Source organism: Leiobunum rupestre, chromosome 4, assembly GCF_980474605.1.
Source record: "Leiobunum rupestre chromosome 4, qqLeiRupe1.1.hap1, whole genome shotgun sequence".
Classification (NCBI taxonomy): domain Eukaryota; kingdom Metazoa; phylum Arthropoda; class Arachnida; order Opiliones; family Sclerosomatidae; genus Leiobunum; species Leiobunum rupestre.
The window spans coordinates 15,132,975-15,149,093 of record NC_143387.1 but is presented as its reverse complement, the minus strand read 5'-3'; positions in this window follow the sequence as shown (position 1 = coordinate 15,149,093).

Genomic DNA, 16,119 nt, shown 5'->3' with positions numbered 1-16,119 from the left:
ATTGCCTAATTTCTTAGAGCAAAGTATGGAGCAATTTTATTTCTTCTCGGATTTTTGTGGAGGAAAACGAGGCCAACGTATTTGGGATTTTATTTTCCGGTGCGATTAACTTTGTGGGGGCTGACCGTGATTCTGGTCCCGCCAGTTAATGGGTTTTTGCCTAATTTCTTAGAGCTTAGTATGGAGCAATTTTATTTCTTCTTGGATTATTGTGGATCAAAACGAGGCCAAGGTAGTTGGGATTTTAGTTTTCCGGTGCGATTAACTTTGTGGGGGCTGACCGTGATTCCGGCCCCGCCAGTTAATGGGTTTTTGTCTAATTTCTTAGAGCTAAATATGGAGCAATTTGATTTCTTCTCGGATTATTGTGGAGCAAAACGAGGCCAACGTATTTGGGATTTTAGTTTTCCGGTGCGATTAACTTTGTGGGGGCTGACCGTTATTCTGGCCCCGCCAGTTAATGGGTTTTTGCCTAATTTCTTAGAGCTAAATATGGAGCAATTTGATTTCTTCTCGGATTATTGTGGAGCAAAACGAGGCCAACGTATTTGGGATTTTAGTTTTCCGGTGCGATTAACTTTGTGGGGGCTGACCGTTATTCTGGCCCCGCCAGTTAATGGGTTTTTGCCTAATTTCTTAGAGCTTAGTATGGAGCAATTTGATTTCTTCTCGGATTATTGTGGAGCAAAACGAGGCCAACGTATTTGGGATTTTAGTTTTCCGTTGCGATTAACTTTGTGGGGGCTGACCGTGATTCTGGCCCCGCCAGTTAATGGGTTATTTTCTAATTTCTTAGAGCTAAGTATGGAGCAATTTGATTTCTTCTCGGATTATTGTGGAGCAAAACGAGGCCAACGTATTTGGGATTTTAGTTTTCCGTTGCGATTAACTTTGTGGGGGCTGACCGTGATTCTGGCCCCGCCAGTTAATGGGTTATTGCCTAATTTCTTAGAGCAAAGTATGGAGCAATTTTATTTCTTCTCGGATTATTGTGGAGGAAAACGAGGCCAACGTATTTGGGATTTTAGTTTTCCGGGGCGATTAACTTTGTGGGGGCTGACCGTGATTCTGGCCCCGCCAGTTAATGGGTTTTGCCTAATTTCTTAGAGCTTAGTATGGAGCAATTTTATTTCTTATCGAATTATTGTGGAGGAAAACGAGGCCAACGTATTTGGGATTTTAGTTTTCCGGTGCGATTAACTTTGTGGGGGCTTACCGTGATTCTGGCCCCGCCAGTTAATAGGTTTTTGCCTAATTTCTTAGAGCTTAGTATGGAGCAATTTGATTTCTTCTCGGATTATTGTGGAGGAAAACGAGGCCAACGTGTTTGGGATTTTAGTTTTCCAGTGCGATTAACTTTGTGGGGGCTGACCGTGATTCTGGCCCCGCCAGTTAATGGGTTTTTGCCTAATTTCTTAGAGCAAAGTATGGAGCAATTTGATTTCTTCTCGGATTATTGTGGAGCTAACGAGGCCAACGTATTTGGGATTTTATTTTTCCGGTGCGATCAACTTTGTGGGGGCTGACCGTGATTCTGGCCCCGCCAGTTAATGGGTTTTTTCCTAATTTCTTAGAGCTTAGTATGAAGCAATTTGATTTCTTATCGGATTATTGTGGATCAAAACGAGGCCAAGGTAGTTGAAATTTAATTTTCCGGTGCGATTAACTTTGTGGGGGCTGACCGTGATTCCGGCCCTGCCAGTTAATGAGTTTTTGCCTAATTTCTTAGAGCTAAATATGGAGCAATTTGATTTATTCTCGGATTATTGTGGAGCAAAACGAGGCCAACGTATTTGGGATTTTAGTTTTCCTGTGCGATTAACTTTGATGGGGCTGACCGTTATTCTGGCCCCGCCAGTTAATGGGTTTTTGCCTAATTTCTTAGAGCTTAGTATGGAGCAATTTGATTTCTTCTTGGATTATTGTGGAGCAAAACGAGGCCAACGTATTTGGGATTTTAGTTTTCCGTTGCGATTAACTTTGATGGGGCTGACCGTTATTCTGGCCCCGCCAGTTAATGGGTTTTTGCCTAATTTCTTAGAGCTTAGTATGGAGCAATTTGATTTCTTCTTGGATTATTGTGGAGCAAAACGAGGCCAACGTATTTGGGATTTTAGTTTTCCGTTGCGATTAACTTTGTGGGGGCTGACCGTGATTCCGGCCCCGCCAGTTAATGGGTTTTTGCCTAATTTCTTAGAGCTAAATATGGAGCAATTTGATTTCTTCTCGGCTTATTGTGGAGCAAAACGAGGCCAACGTATTTGGGATTTTAGTTTTCCAGTGCGATTACTTTTGTGGGCGCTGACCATTATTCTTGCCCCGCCAGTTAATGGGTTTTTGCCTAATTTCTTAGAGCTTAGTATGGAGCAATTTGATTTCTTCTCGGATTATTGTGGAGCAAAACGAGGCCAACGTATTTGGGATTTTAGTTTTCCGTTGCGATTAACTTTGTGGGGGCTGACCGTGATTCTGGCCCCGCCAGTTAATGGGTTATTGCCTAATTTCTTAGAGCAAAGTATGGAGCAATTTTATTTCTTCTCGGATTTTTGTGGAGGAAAACGAGGCGAACGTATTTGGGATTTTATTTTCCGGTGCGATTAACTTTGTGGGGGCTGACCGTGATTCTGGTCCCGCCAGTTAATGGGTTTTTGCCTAATTTCTTAGAGCTTAGTATGGAGCAATTTTATTTCTTCTTGGATTATTGTGGATCAAAACGAGGCCAAGGTAGTTGGGATTTTAGTTTTCCGGTGCGATTAACTTTGTGGGGGCTGACCGTTATTCTGGCCCCGCCAGTTAATGGGTTTTTGCCTAATTTCTTAGAGCTTAGTATGGAGCAATTTGATTTCTTCTCGGATTTTTGTGGAGCAAAACGAGGCCAACGTATTTGGGATTTTAGTTTTCCGTTGCGATTAACTTTGTGGGGGCTGACCGTGATTCTGGCCCCGCCAGTTAATGGGTTATTGCCTAATTTCTTAGAGCAAAGTATGGAGCAATTTTATTTCTTCTCGGATTTTTGTGGAGGAAAACGAGGCCAACGTATTTGGGATTTTATTTTCCGGTGCGATTAACTTTGTGGGGGCTGACCGTGATTCTGGTCCCGCCAGTTAATGGGTTTTTGCCTAATTTCTTAGAGCTTAGTATGGAGCAATTTTATTTCTTCTTGGATTATTGTGGATCAAAACGAGGCCAAGGTAGTTGGGATTTTAGTTTTCCGGTGCGATTAACTTTGTGGGGGCTGACCGTGATTCCGGCCCCGCCAGTTAATGGGTTTTTGTCTAATTTCTTAGAGCTAAATATGGAGCAATTTGATTTCTTCTCGGATTATTGTGGAGCAAAACGAGGCCAACGTATTTGGGATTTTAGTTTTCCGGTGCGATTAACTTTGTGGGGGCTGACCGTTATTCTGGCCCCGCCAGTTAATGGGTTTTTGCCTAATTTCTTAGAGCTAAATATGGAGCAATTTGATTTCTTCTCGGATTATTGTGGAGCAAAACGAGGCCAACGTATTTGGGATTTTAGTTTTCTGGTGCGATTAACTTTGTGGGGGCTGACCGTTATTCTGGCCCCGCCAGTTAATGGTTTTTTGCCTAATTTCTTAGAGCTTAGTATGGAGCAATTTGATTTCTTCTCGGATTATTGTGGAGCAAAACGAGGCCAACGTATTTGGGATTTTAGTTTTCCGTTGCGATTAACTTTGTGGGGGCTGACCGTGATTCTGGCCCCGCCAGTTAATGGGTTATTTTCTAATTTCTTAGAGCTAAGTATGGAGCAATTTGATTTCTTCTCGGATTATTGTGGAGCAAAACGAGGCCAACGTATTTGGGATTTTAGTTTTCCGTTGCGATTAACTTTGTGGGGGCTGACCGTGATTCTGGCCCCGCCAGTTAATGGGTTATTGCCTAATTTCTTAGAGCAAAGTATGGAGCAATTTTATTTCTTCTCGGATTATTGTGGAGGAAAACGAGGCCAACGTATTTGGGATTTTAGTTTTCCGGGGCGATTAACTTTGTGGGGGCTGACCGTGATTCTGGCCCCGCCAGTTAATGGGTTTTGCCTAATTTCTTAGAGCTTAGTATGGAGCAATTTTATTTCTTATCGAATTATTGTGGAGGAAAACGAGGCCAACGTATTTGGGATTTTAGTTTTCCGGTGCGATTAACTTTGTGGGGGCTTACCGTGATTCTGGCCCCGCCAGTTAATAGGTTTTTGCCTAATTTCTTAGAGCTTAGTATGGAGCAATTTGATTTCTTCTCGGATTATTGTGGAGGAAAACGAGGCCAACGTGTTTGGGATTTTAGTTTTCCAGTGCGATTAACTTTGTGGGGGCTGACCGTGATTCTGGCCCCGCCAGTTAATGGGTTTTTGCCTAATTTCTTAGAGCAAAGTATGGAGCAATTTGATTTCTTCTCGGATTATTGTGGAGCTAACGAGGCCAACGTATTTGGGATTTTATTTTTCCGGTGCGATCAACTTTGTGGGGGCTGACCGTGATTCTGGCCCCGCCAGTTAATGGGTTTTTTCCTAATTTCTTAGAGCTTAGTATGGAGCAATTTGATTTCTTATCGGATTATTGTGGATCAAAACGAGGCCAAGGTAGTTGAAATTTAATTTTCCGGTGCGATTAACTTTGTGGGGGCTGACCGTGATTCCGGCCCTGCCAGTTAATGAGTTTTTGCCTAATTTCTTAGAGCTAAATATGGAGCAATTTGATTTATTCTCGGATTATTGTGGAGCAAAACGAGGCCAACGTATTTGGGATTTTAGTTTTCCTGTGCGATTAACTTTGATGGGGCTGACCGTTATTCTGGCCCCGCCAGTTAATGGGTTTTTGCCTAATTTCTTAGAGCTTAGTATGGAGCAATTTGATTTCTTCTTGGATTATTGTGGAGCAAAACGAGGCCAACGTATTTGGGATTTTAGTTTTCCGTTGCGATTAAATTTGTGGGGGCTGACCGTGATTCCGGCCCCGCCAGTTAATGGGTTTTTGCCTAATTTCTTAGAGCTAAATATGGAGCAATTTGATTTCTTCTCGGCTTATTGTGGAGCAAAACGAGGCCAACGTATTTGGGATTTTAGTTTTCCTGTGCGATTAACTTTGTGGGGGCTGACCGTTATTCTGGCCCCGCCAGTTAATGGGTTTTTGCCTAATTTCTTAGAGCTTAGTATGGAGCAATTTGATTTCTCTCGGATTATTGTGGAGCAAAACGAGGCCAACGTATTTGGGATTTTAGTTTTCCGTTGCGATTAACTTTGTGGGGGCTGACCGTGATTCTAACCCCGCCAGTTAATGGGTTATTGGCTTATTTCTTAGAGCTAAGTATGGAGCAATTTGATTTCTTCTCGGATTATTGTGGAGAAAAACGAGGCCAACGTATTTGGAATTTTAGTTTTCCAGTGCGATTAACTTTGTGGGGGCTGACCGTTATTCTGGCCCCGTTAGTTAATGGGTTTTTGCCTAATTTCTTAGAGCTTAGTATGGAGCAATTGGATTTCTTCTCGGATTATTGTTGATCAAAACGATTCCAAGGTAGTTTGGATTTTATTTTTCCGGTGCGATTAACTTTGTGGGGGCTGACCGTGATTCCGGCCGCGCCAGTTAATGGGTTTTTGAATAATTTCTTAGAGCTCAATATGGAGCAATTTGATTTCTTCTCGGATTATTTTGGAGCAAAACGAGGCCAACGTATTTGGGATTTTAGTTTTCCGTTGCGATTAACTTTGTGGGGGCTGACCGTGATTCTGGCCCCGCCAGTTAATTGGTTATTGCCTAATTTCTTAGAGCAAATTATGGAGAAATTTTATTTCTTCTCGGATTTTTGTGGAGGAAAACGAGGCCAACGTATTTGGAATTTTAGTTTTCCAGTGCGATTAACTTTGTGGGGGCTGACCGTTATTCTGGCCCCGTTAGTTAATGGGTTTTTGCCTAATTTCTTAGAGCTTAGTATGGAGCAATTGGATTTCTTCTCGGATTATTGTTGATCAAAACGATTCCAAGGTAGTTTGGATTTTATTTTTCCGGTGCGATTAACTTTGTGGGGGCTGACCGTGATTCCGGCCGCGCCAGTTAATGGGTTTTTGAATAATTTCTTAGAGCTCAATATGGAGCAATTTGATTTCTTCTCGGATTATTTTGGAGCAAAACGAGGCCAACGTATTTGGGATTTTAGTTTTCCGTTGCGATTAACTTTGTGGGGGCTGACCGTGATTCTGGCCCCGCCAGTTAATTGGTTATTGCCTAATTTCTTAGAGCAAATTATGGAGAAATTTTATTTCTTCTCGGATTTTTGTGGAGGAAAACGAGGCCAACGTATTTGGGATTTTATTTTCCGGTGCGATTAACTTTGTGGGGGCTGACCGTGATTCTGGCCCCGCCAGTTAATGGGTTTTTGCCTAATTTCTTAGAGCTTAGTATGGAGCAATTGGATTTCTTCTCGGATTATTGTGGAGCAAAACGAGGCCAACGTATTTGGGATTTTAGTTTTCCGTTGCGATTAACTTTGTGGGGGCTGACCGTGATTCTGGCCCCGCCAGTTAATGGGTTATTTTCTAATTTCTTAGAGCTAAGTATGGAGCAATTTGATTTCTTCTCGGATTATTGTGGAGCAAAACGAGGCCAACGTATTTGGGATTTTAGTTTTCCGTTGCGATTAACTTTGTGGGGGCTGACCGTGATTCTGGCCCCGCCAGTTAATGGGTTATTGCCTAATTTCTTAGAGCAAAGTATGGAGCAATTTTATTTCTTCTCGGATTATTGTGGAGGAAAACGAGGCCAACGTATTTGGGATTTTAGTTTTCCGGGGCGATTAACTTTGTGGGGGCTGACCGTGATTCTGGCCCCGCCAGTTAATGGGTTTTGCCTAATTTCTTAGAGCTTAGTATGGAGCAATTTTATTTCTTATCGAATTATTGTGGAGGAAAACGAGGCCAACGTATTTGGGATTTTAGTTTTCCGGTGCGATTAACTTTGTGGGGGCTTACCGTGATTCTGGCCCCGCCAGTTAATAGGTTTTTGCCTAATTTCTTAGAGCTTAGTATGGAGCAATTTGATTTCTTCTCGGATTATTGTGGAGGAAAACGAGGCCAACGTGTTTGGGATTTTAGTTTTCCAGTGCGATTAACTTTGTGGGGGCTGACCGTGATTCTGGCCCCGCCAGTTAATGGGTTTTTGCCTAATTTCTTAGAGCAAAGTATGGAGCAATTTGATTTCTTCTCGGATTATTGTGGAGCTAACGAGGCCAACGTATTTGGGATTTTATTTTTCCGGTGCGATCAACTTTGTGGGGGCTGACCGTGATTCTGGCCCCGCCAGTTAATGGGTTTTTTCCTAATTTCTTAGAGCTTAGTATGGAGCAATTTGATTTCTTATCGGATTATTGTGGATCAAAACGAGGCCAAGGTAGTTGAAATTTAATTTTCCGGTGCGATTAACTTTGTGGGGGCTGACCGTGATTCCGGCCCTGCCAGTTAATGAGTTTTTGCCTAATTTCTTAGAGCTAAATATGGAGCAATTTGATTTATTCTCGGATTATTGTGGAGCAAAACGAGGCCAACGTATTTGGGATTTTAGTTTTCCTGTGCGATTAACTTTGATGGGGCTGACCGTTATTCTGGCCCCGCCAGTTAATGGGTTTTTGCCTAATTTCTTAGAGCTTAGTATGGAGCAATTTGATTTCTTCTTGGATTATTGTGGAGCAAAACGAGGCCAACGTATTTGGGATTTTAGTTTTCCGTTGCGATTAAATTTGTGGGGGCTGACCGTGATTCCGGCCCCGCCAGTTAATGGGTTTTTGCCTAATTTCTTAGAGCTAAATATGGAGCAATTTGATTTCTTCTCGGCTTATTGTGGAGCAAAACGAGGCCAACGTACTTGGGATTTTAGTTTTCCTGTGCGATTAACTTTGTGGGGGCTGACCGTTATTCTGGCCCCGCCAGTTAATGGGTTTTTGCCTAATTTCTTAGAGCTTAGTATGGAGCAATTTGATTTCTCTCGGATTATTGTGGAGCAAAACGAGGCCAACGTATTTGGGATTTTAGTTTTCCGTTGCGATTAACTTTGTGGGGGCTGACCGTGATTCTAACCCCGCCAGTTAATGGGTTATTGGCTTATTTCTTAGAGCTAAGTATGGAGCAATTTGATTTCTTCTCGGATTATTGTGGAGAAAAACGAGGCCAACGTATTTGGAATTTTAGTTTTCCAGTGCGATTAACTTTGTGGGGGCTGACCGTTATTCTGGCCCCGTTAGTTAATGGGTTTTTGCCTAATTTCTTAGAGCTTAGTATGGAGCAATTGGATTTCTTCTCGGATTATTGTTGATCAAAACGATTCCAAGGTAGTTTGGATTTTATTTTTCCGGTGCGATTAACTTTGTGGGGGCTGACCGTGATTCCGGCCGCGCCAGTTAATGGGTTTTTGAATAATTTCTTAGAGCTCAATATGGAGCAATTTGATTTCTTCTCGGATTATTTTGGAGCAAAACGAGGCCAACGTATTTGGGATTTTAGTTTTCCGTTGCGATTAACTTTGTGGGGGCTGACCGTGATTCTGGCCCCGCCAGTTAATTGGTTATTGCCTAATTTCTTAGAGCAAATTATGGAGAAATTTTATTTCTTCTCGGATTTTTGTGGAGGAAAACGAGGCCAACGTATTTGGGATTTTATTTTCCGGTGCGATTAACTTTGTGGGGGCTGACCGTGATTCTGGCCCCGCCAGTTAATGGGTTTTTGCCTAATTTCTTAGAGCTTAGTATGGAGCAATTGGATTTCTTCTCGGATTATTGTGGAGCAAAACGAGGCCAACGTATTTGGGATTTTAGTTTTCCAGTGCGATTAACTTTGTGGGGGCTGACCGTGATTCTGGCCCCGCCAGTTAATGGGTTTTTGCCTAATTTCTTAGAGCTTAGTATGGAGCAATTTGATTTCTTCTCGGATTATTGTGGAGCAAAACGAGGCCAACGTATTTGGGATTTTAGTTTTCCGTTGCGATTAACTTTGTGGGGGCTGACCGTGATTCTGGCCCCGCCAGTTAATTGGTTATTGCCTAATTTCTTAGAGCAAATTATGGAGAAATTTTATTTCTTCTCGGATTTTTGTGGAGGAAAACTAGGCCAACGTATTTGGGATTTTATTTTCCGGTGCGATTAACTTTGTGGGGGCTGACCGTGATTCTGGCCCCGCCAGTTAATGGGTTTTTGCCTAATTTCTTAGAGCTTAGTATGGAGCAATTGGATTTCTTCTCGGATTATTGTGGAGCAAAACGAGGCCAACGTATTTGGGATTTTAGTTTTCCGTTGCGATTAACTTTGTGGGGGCTGACCGTGATTCTGGCCCCGCCAGTTAATGGGTTTTTGAATAATTTCTTAGAGCTAAATGTGGAGCAATTTGATTTCTTCTCGGATTATTGTGGAGCAAAACGAGGCCAACGTATTTGGGATTTTAGTTTAACAGTGCGATTAACTTTGTGGGGGCTGACCGTGATTCTGGCCCCGCCAGTTAATGGATTTTTGCCTAATTTCTTAGAGCTTAGTATGGAGCAATTCGACTTCTTCTCGGATTATTGTGGAGCAAAACGAGGCCAACGTATTTGGGATTTTAGTTTTCCGGTGCTATTAACTTTGTGGGGGCTGACCGTTATTCTGGCCCCGCCAGTTAATGGGTTTTTGCCTAATTTCTTAGAGCTTAGTATGGAGCAATTTGATTTCTTCTCGGATTATTGTGGAGCAAAACGAGGCCAACGTATTTGGGATTTTAGTTTTCCGTTGCGATTAACTTTGTGGGGGCTGACCGTGATTCTGGCCCCGCCAGTTAATGGGTTTTTGAATAATTTCTTAGAGCTAAATGTGGAGCAATTTGATTTCTTCTCGGATTATTGTGGAGCAAAACGAGGCCAACGTATTTGGGATTTTAGTTTAACAGTGCGATTAACTTTGTGGGGGCTGACCGTGATTCTGGCCCCGCCAGTTAATGGATTTTTGCCTAATTTCTTAGAGCTTAGTATGGAGCAATTCGACTTCTTCTCGGATTATTGTGGAGCAAAACGAGGCCAACGTATTTGGGATTTTAGTTTTCCGGTGCTATTAACTTTGTGGGGGCTGACCGTTATTCTGGCCCCGCCAGTTAATGGGTTTTTGCCTAATTTCTTAGAGCTTAGTATGGAGCAATTTGATTTCTTCTCGGATTATTGTGGAGCAAAACGAGGCCAACGTATTTGGGATTTTAGTTTTCCGTTGCGATTAACTTTGTGGGGGCTGACCGTGATTCTGGCCCCGCCAGTTAATGGGTTATTGCCTAATTTCTTAGAGCTAAGTATGGAGCAATTTGATTTCTTCTCGGATTATTGTGGAGCAAAACGAGGCCAACGTATTTGGGATTTTAGTTTTCCGTTGCGATTAACTTTGTGGGGGCTGACCGTGATTCTGGCCCCGCCAGTTAATGGGTTTTTGCCTAATTTCTTAGAGCTTAGTATGGATAAATTTTATTTCTTCTCGGATTTTTGTGGAGGAAAACGAGGCCAACGTATTTGGGATTTAATTTTCCGGTGCGATTAACTTTGTGGGGGCTGACCGTGATTCTGGCCCCGCCAGTTAATGGGTGTTTGCCTAATTTCTTAGAGCTTAGTATGGAGCAATTTGATTTCTTCTCGGATTATTGTGGAGCAAAACGAGGCCAACGTATTTGGGATTTTGGTTTTCCTGTGCGATTAACTTTGTGGGGGCTGACCGTGATTCTTACCCCGCCAGTTAATGGGTTTTTGCCTAATTTCTTAGAGCAAAGAATGGAGCAATTTGATTTCTTCTCGGATTATTGTGGAGCTAACGAGGACAACGTATTTGCGATTTTAGTTTTCCGGTGCGATTAACTTTGTGTGGGCTGACCGTCATTCTGGCCCTGCCAGTTAATGGGTTTTTGCCTATTTCTTAGAGCTTAGTATGGAGCATTTTGATTTCTTCTCGGATTATTGTGGAGCAAAACGAGGCCAACGTATTTGGGATTTTAGTTTTCCGGTGCGATTAACTTTGTGGGGGCTGACCGTGATTCTTACCCCGCCAGTTAATGGGTTTTTGCCTAATTTCTTAGAGCAAAGAATGGAGCAATTTGATTTCTTCTCGGATTATTGTGGAGCAAAACGAGGCCAACGTATTTGGGATTTTAGTTTTCCAGTGCGATTAACTTTGTGGGGGCTGACCGTGATTCTGGCCCCGCCAGTTAATGGATTTTTGCCTAATTTCTTAGAGCTTAGTATGGAGCAATTCGATTTCTTCTCGGATTATTGTGGAGCAAAACGAGGCCAACGTATATGGGATTTTAGTTTTCCAGTGCGATTAACTTTGTGGGGGCTGACCGTTATTCTGGCCCCGCCAGTTAATGGGTTTTTTCCTAATTTCTTAGAGCTTAGTATGGAGCAATTTGATTTCTTCTCGGATTATTGTGGAGCAAAACGAGGCCAACGTATTTGCGATTTTAGTTTTCCGTTACGATTAACTTTGTGGGGGCTGACCGTGATTCTGGCCCCGCCAGTTAATGTGTTATTGCCTATTTCGTAGAGCTTAGTATGGAGCAATTTGATTTCTTCTCGGATTATTGTGGAGCAAAACGAGGCCAACGTATTTGGGATTTTAGTTTTCCGTTACGATTAACTTTGTGGGGGCTGACCGTCATTCTGGCCCCGCCAGTTAATGGGTTTTTGCCTATTTCTTAGAGCTTAGTATGGAGCAATTTGATTTCTTCTCGGATTATTGTGGAGCAAAACGAGGCCAACGTATTTGGGATTTTAGTTTTCCAGTGCGATTAACTTTGTGGGGGCTGACCGTGATTCTGGCCCCGCCAGTTAATGGATTTTTGCCAAATTTCTTAGAGCTTAGTATGGAGCAATTCGATTTCTTCTCAGATTATTGTGGAGCAAAACGAGGCCAACGTATATGGGATTTTAGTTTTCCAGTGCGATTAACTTTGTGGGGGCTGACCGTTATTCTGGCCCCGCCAGTTAATGGGTTTTTGCCTAATTTCTTAGAGCTTAGTATGGAGCAATTTGATTTCTTCTCGGATTATTGTGGAGCAAAACGAGGCCAACGTATTTGGGATTTTAGTTTTCCGTTACGATTAACTTTGTGGGGGCTGACCGTGATTCTGGCCCCGCCAGTTAATGGGTTATTGCCTATTTCTTAGAGCTTAGTATGGAGCAATTTGATTTCTTCTCGGATTATTGTGGAGCAAAACGAGGCCAACGTATTTGGGATTTTAGTTTTCCGTTACGATTAACTTTGTGAGGGCTGACCGTGATTCTGGCCCCGCCAGTTAATGGGTTATTGCCTAATTTCTTAGAGCAAAGTATGGAGCAATTTTATTTCTTCTCGGATTATTGTGGAGCAAAACGAGGCCAACGTATTTGGGATTTTAGTTTTACAGTGCGATTAGCTTTGTGGGGGCTGACCGTGATTCTGGCCCCGCCAGTTAATGGGTTATTGTTTTATTTCTTAGAGCTAAGTATGGAGCAATTTGATTTCTTCTCGGATTATTGTGGAGAAAAACGAGGCCAACGTATTTGGGATTTTAGTTTTCCAGTGCGATTAACTTTGTGGGGGCTGACCGTTATTCTGGCACCGCCAGTTAATGGGTTTTTGCCTTATTTCTTAGAGCTTAGTATGGAGCAATTTGATTTCTTCTCGGATTATTGTGGATCAAAACGATTCCAAGGTAGTTTGGATTTTAGTTTTCCGGTGCGATTAACTTTGTGGGGGCTGACCGTGATTCCGGCCCCGCCAGTTAATGGGTTTTTGAATAATTTCTTAGAGCTAAATGTGGAGCAATTTGATTTCTTCTCGGATTATTGTGGAGCAAAACGAGGCCTACGTATTTGGGATTTTAGTTTAACAGTGCGATTAACTTTGTGGGGGCTGACCGTGATTCTGGCCCCGCCAGTTAATGGATTTTTGCCTAATTTCTTAGAGCTTAGTATGGAGCAATTCGATTTCTTCTCGGATTATTGTGGAGCAAAACGAGGCCAACGTATTTGGGATTTTAGTTTTCCGGTGTAATTAACTTTGTGGGGGCTGACCGTTATTCTGGCCCCGCCAGTTAATGGGTTTTTGCCTTATTTCTTAGAGCTTAGTATGGAGCAATTTGATTTCTTCTCGGATTATTGTGGAGCAAAACGAGGCCAACGTATTTGGGATTTTAGTTTTCCGTTGCGATTAACTTTGTGGGGGCTGACCGTGATTCTGGCCCCGCCAGTTAATGGGTTATTGCCTAATTTTTTAGAGCTAAGTATGGAGCAATTTGATTTCTTCTCGGATTATTGTGGAGAAAAACGAGGCCAACGTATTTGGGATTTTAGTTTTCCAGTGCGATTAACTTTGTGGGGGCTGACCGTTATTCTGGCCCCACCAGTTAATGGGTTTTTGCCTAATTTCTTAGAGCTTAGTATGGAGCAATTTAATTTCTTCTCGGATTATTGTGGAGCAAAACGAGGCCAACGTATTTGGGATTTTAGTTTTCCGTTGAGATTAACTTTGTGGGGGCTGACCGTTATTCTGGCACCGCCAGTTAATGGGTTTTTGCCTAATTTCTTAGAGCTTAGTATGGAGCAATTTGATTTCTTCTCGGATTATTGTGGATCAAAACGATTCCAAGGTAGTTTGAATTTTAGTTTTCCGGTGCGATTAACTTTGTGGGGGCTGACCGTGATTCTGGCCCCGCCAGTTAATGGGTTTTTGCCTAATTTCTTAGAGCTTAGTATGGAGCAATTTGATTTCTTCTCGGATTATTGTGGAGCAAAAAGAGGCCAACGTATTTGGGATTTAATTTTTCAGTGCGATTAACTTTGTGGGGGCTGACCTTGATTCTGGCCCCGCCAGTTAATGGACTTTTGCCTAATTTCTTAGAGCTTAGTATGGAGCAATTCGATTTCTTCTCGGATTATTGTGGAGCAAAACGAGGCCAACGTATATGGGATTTTAGTTTTCCAGTGCGATTAACTTTGTGTGGGCTGACCGCAATTCTGGCCCCGCCAGTTAATGGGTTTTTGCCTAATTTCTAAGAGCTTAGTATGGAGCAATTTGATTTCTTCTCGGATTATTGTGGAGCAAAACGAGGCCAACTGATTTGGGATTTTAGTTTTCTAGTGTGATTAACTTTCTGGGGGCTGACCGTGATTCTGGCCCCGCCAGTTAATGGGTTTTTGCCTAATTTCTCAGAGCTAAGTATGGAGCAATTTGATTTCTTCTCGGATTATTGTGGAGCAAAACGAGGCGAACGTATTTGGGATTTTAGTTTTCCGGTGTGATTAACTTTGTGGGGGCTGACCGTGATTCTCGCCCCGCCAGTTAATGGGTTATTGCCTAATTTCTTAGAGCTAAGTATGGAGCAATTTGATTTCTTCTCGGATTATTGTGGAGCAAAACGAGGCCAACGTATTTGGGATTTTAGTTTTCCGGTGTGATTAACTTTGTGGCGGCTGACCGTGATTCTGGCTAAGCCAGTTAATGGGTTTTTGCCTAATTTCTTAGAGCAAAGTATAGAGCAATTTGATTTCTTCTCGGATTATTGTGGAGCTAACGAGGCCAACGTATTTGGGATTTTAGTTTTCCAGTGCGATTAACTTTGTGGGGGCTGACCGTGATTCTGGCCCCGCCAGTTAATGGGTTTTTGCCTAATTTCTTGGAGCAAAGTATAGAGCAATTTGATTTCTTCTCGGATTATTGTGGAGCTAACGAGGCCAACGTATTTGGGATTTTAGTTTTCCAGTGCGATTAATTTTGTGGGGGCTGACCGTGATTCTGGCCCCGCCAGTTAATGGGTCTTTGCCTAATTTCTTAGAGCTAAGTATGGAGCAATTTGATTTCTTCTCGGATTATTGTGGAGCAAAACGAGGCCAACTGATTTGGGATTTTAGTTTTACAGTGCGATAAGCTTTGTGGGGGCTGACCGTGATTCTGGCCCCGCCAGTTAATGGGTTTTTGCCTAATTTCTTAGAGCTTAGTATGGAGCAATTTGATTTCTTCTCAGATTATTGTGGAACAAAACGAGGCCAACGTATTTGGGATTTTAGTTTTCCGTTGCGATTAACTTTGTGGGGGCTGACCGTGATTCTGGCCCCGCCAGTTAATGGGTTTTTGCCGAATTTCTTGGAGCAAAGTATAGAGCAATTTGATTTCTTCTCGGATTATTGTGGAGCTAACGAGGCCAACGTATTTGGGATTTTAGTTTTCCAGTGCGATTAATTTTGTGGGGGCTGACCGTGATTCTGGCCCCGCCAGTTAATGGGTCTTTGCCTAATTTCTTAGAGCTAAGTATGGAGCAATTTGATTTCTTCTCGGATTATTGTGGAGAAAAACGAGGCCAACGTATTTGGGATTTTAGTTTTCCAGTGCGATTAACTTTGTGGGGGCTGACCGTTATTCTGGCACCGCCAGTTAATGGGTTTTTGCCTAATTTCTTAGAGCTTAGTATGGAGCAATTTGATTTCTTCTCGGATTATTGTGGATCAAAACGATTCCAAGTTAGTTTGGATTTTAGTTTTCCGGTGCGATTAACTTTGTGGGGGCTGACCGTGATTCTGGCCCCGCCAGTTAATGGGTTTTTGAATAATTTCTTAGAGCTAAATGTGGAGCAATTTGATTTCTTCTCGGATTATTGTGGAGCAAAACGAGGCCAACGTATTTGGGATTTTAGTTTTACAGTGCGATTAACTTTGTGGGGGCTGACCGTGATTCTGGCCCCGCCAGTTAATGGATTTTTGCCTAATTTCTTAGAGCTTAGTATGGAGCAATTCGATTTCTTCTCGGATTATTGTGGAGCAAAACGAGGCCAACGTATTTGGGATTTTAGTTTTCCGGTGCTATTAACTTTGTGGGGGCTGACCGTTATTCTGGCCCCGCCAGTTAATGGGTTTTTGCCTAATTTCTTAGAGCTTAGTATGGAGCAATTTGATTTCTTCTCGTATTATTGTGGAGCAAAACGAGGCCAACGTATTTGGGATTTTAGTTTTCCGTTGCGATTAACTTTGTGGGGGCTGACCGTGATTCTGGCCCCGCCAGTTAATGGGTTATTGCCTAATTTCTTAGAGCTAAGTATGGAGCAATTTGATTTCTTCTCGGATTATTGTGGAGAAAAACGAGGCCAACG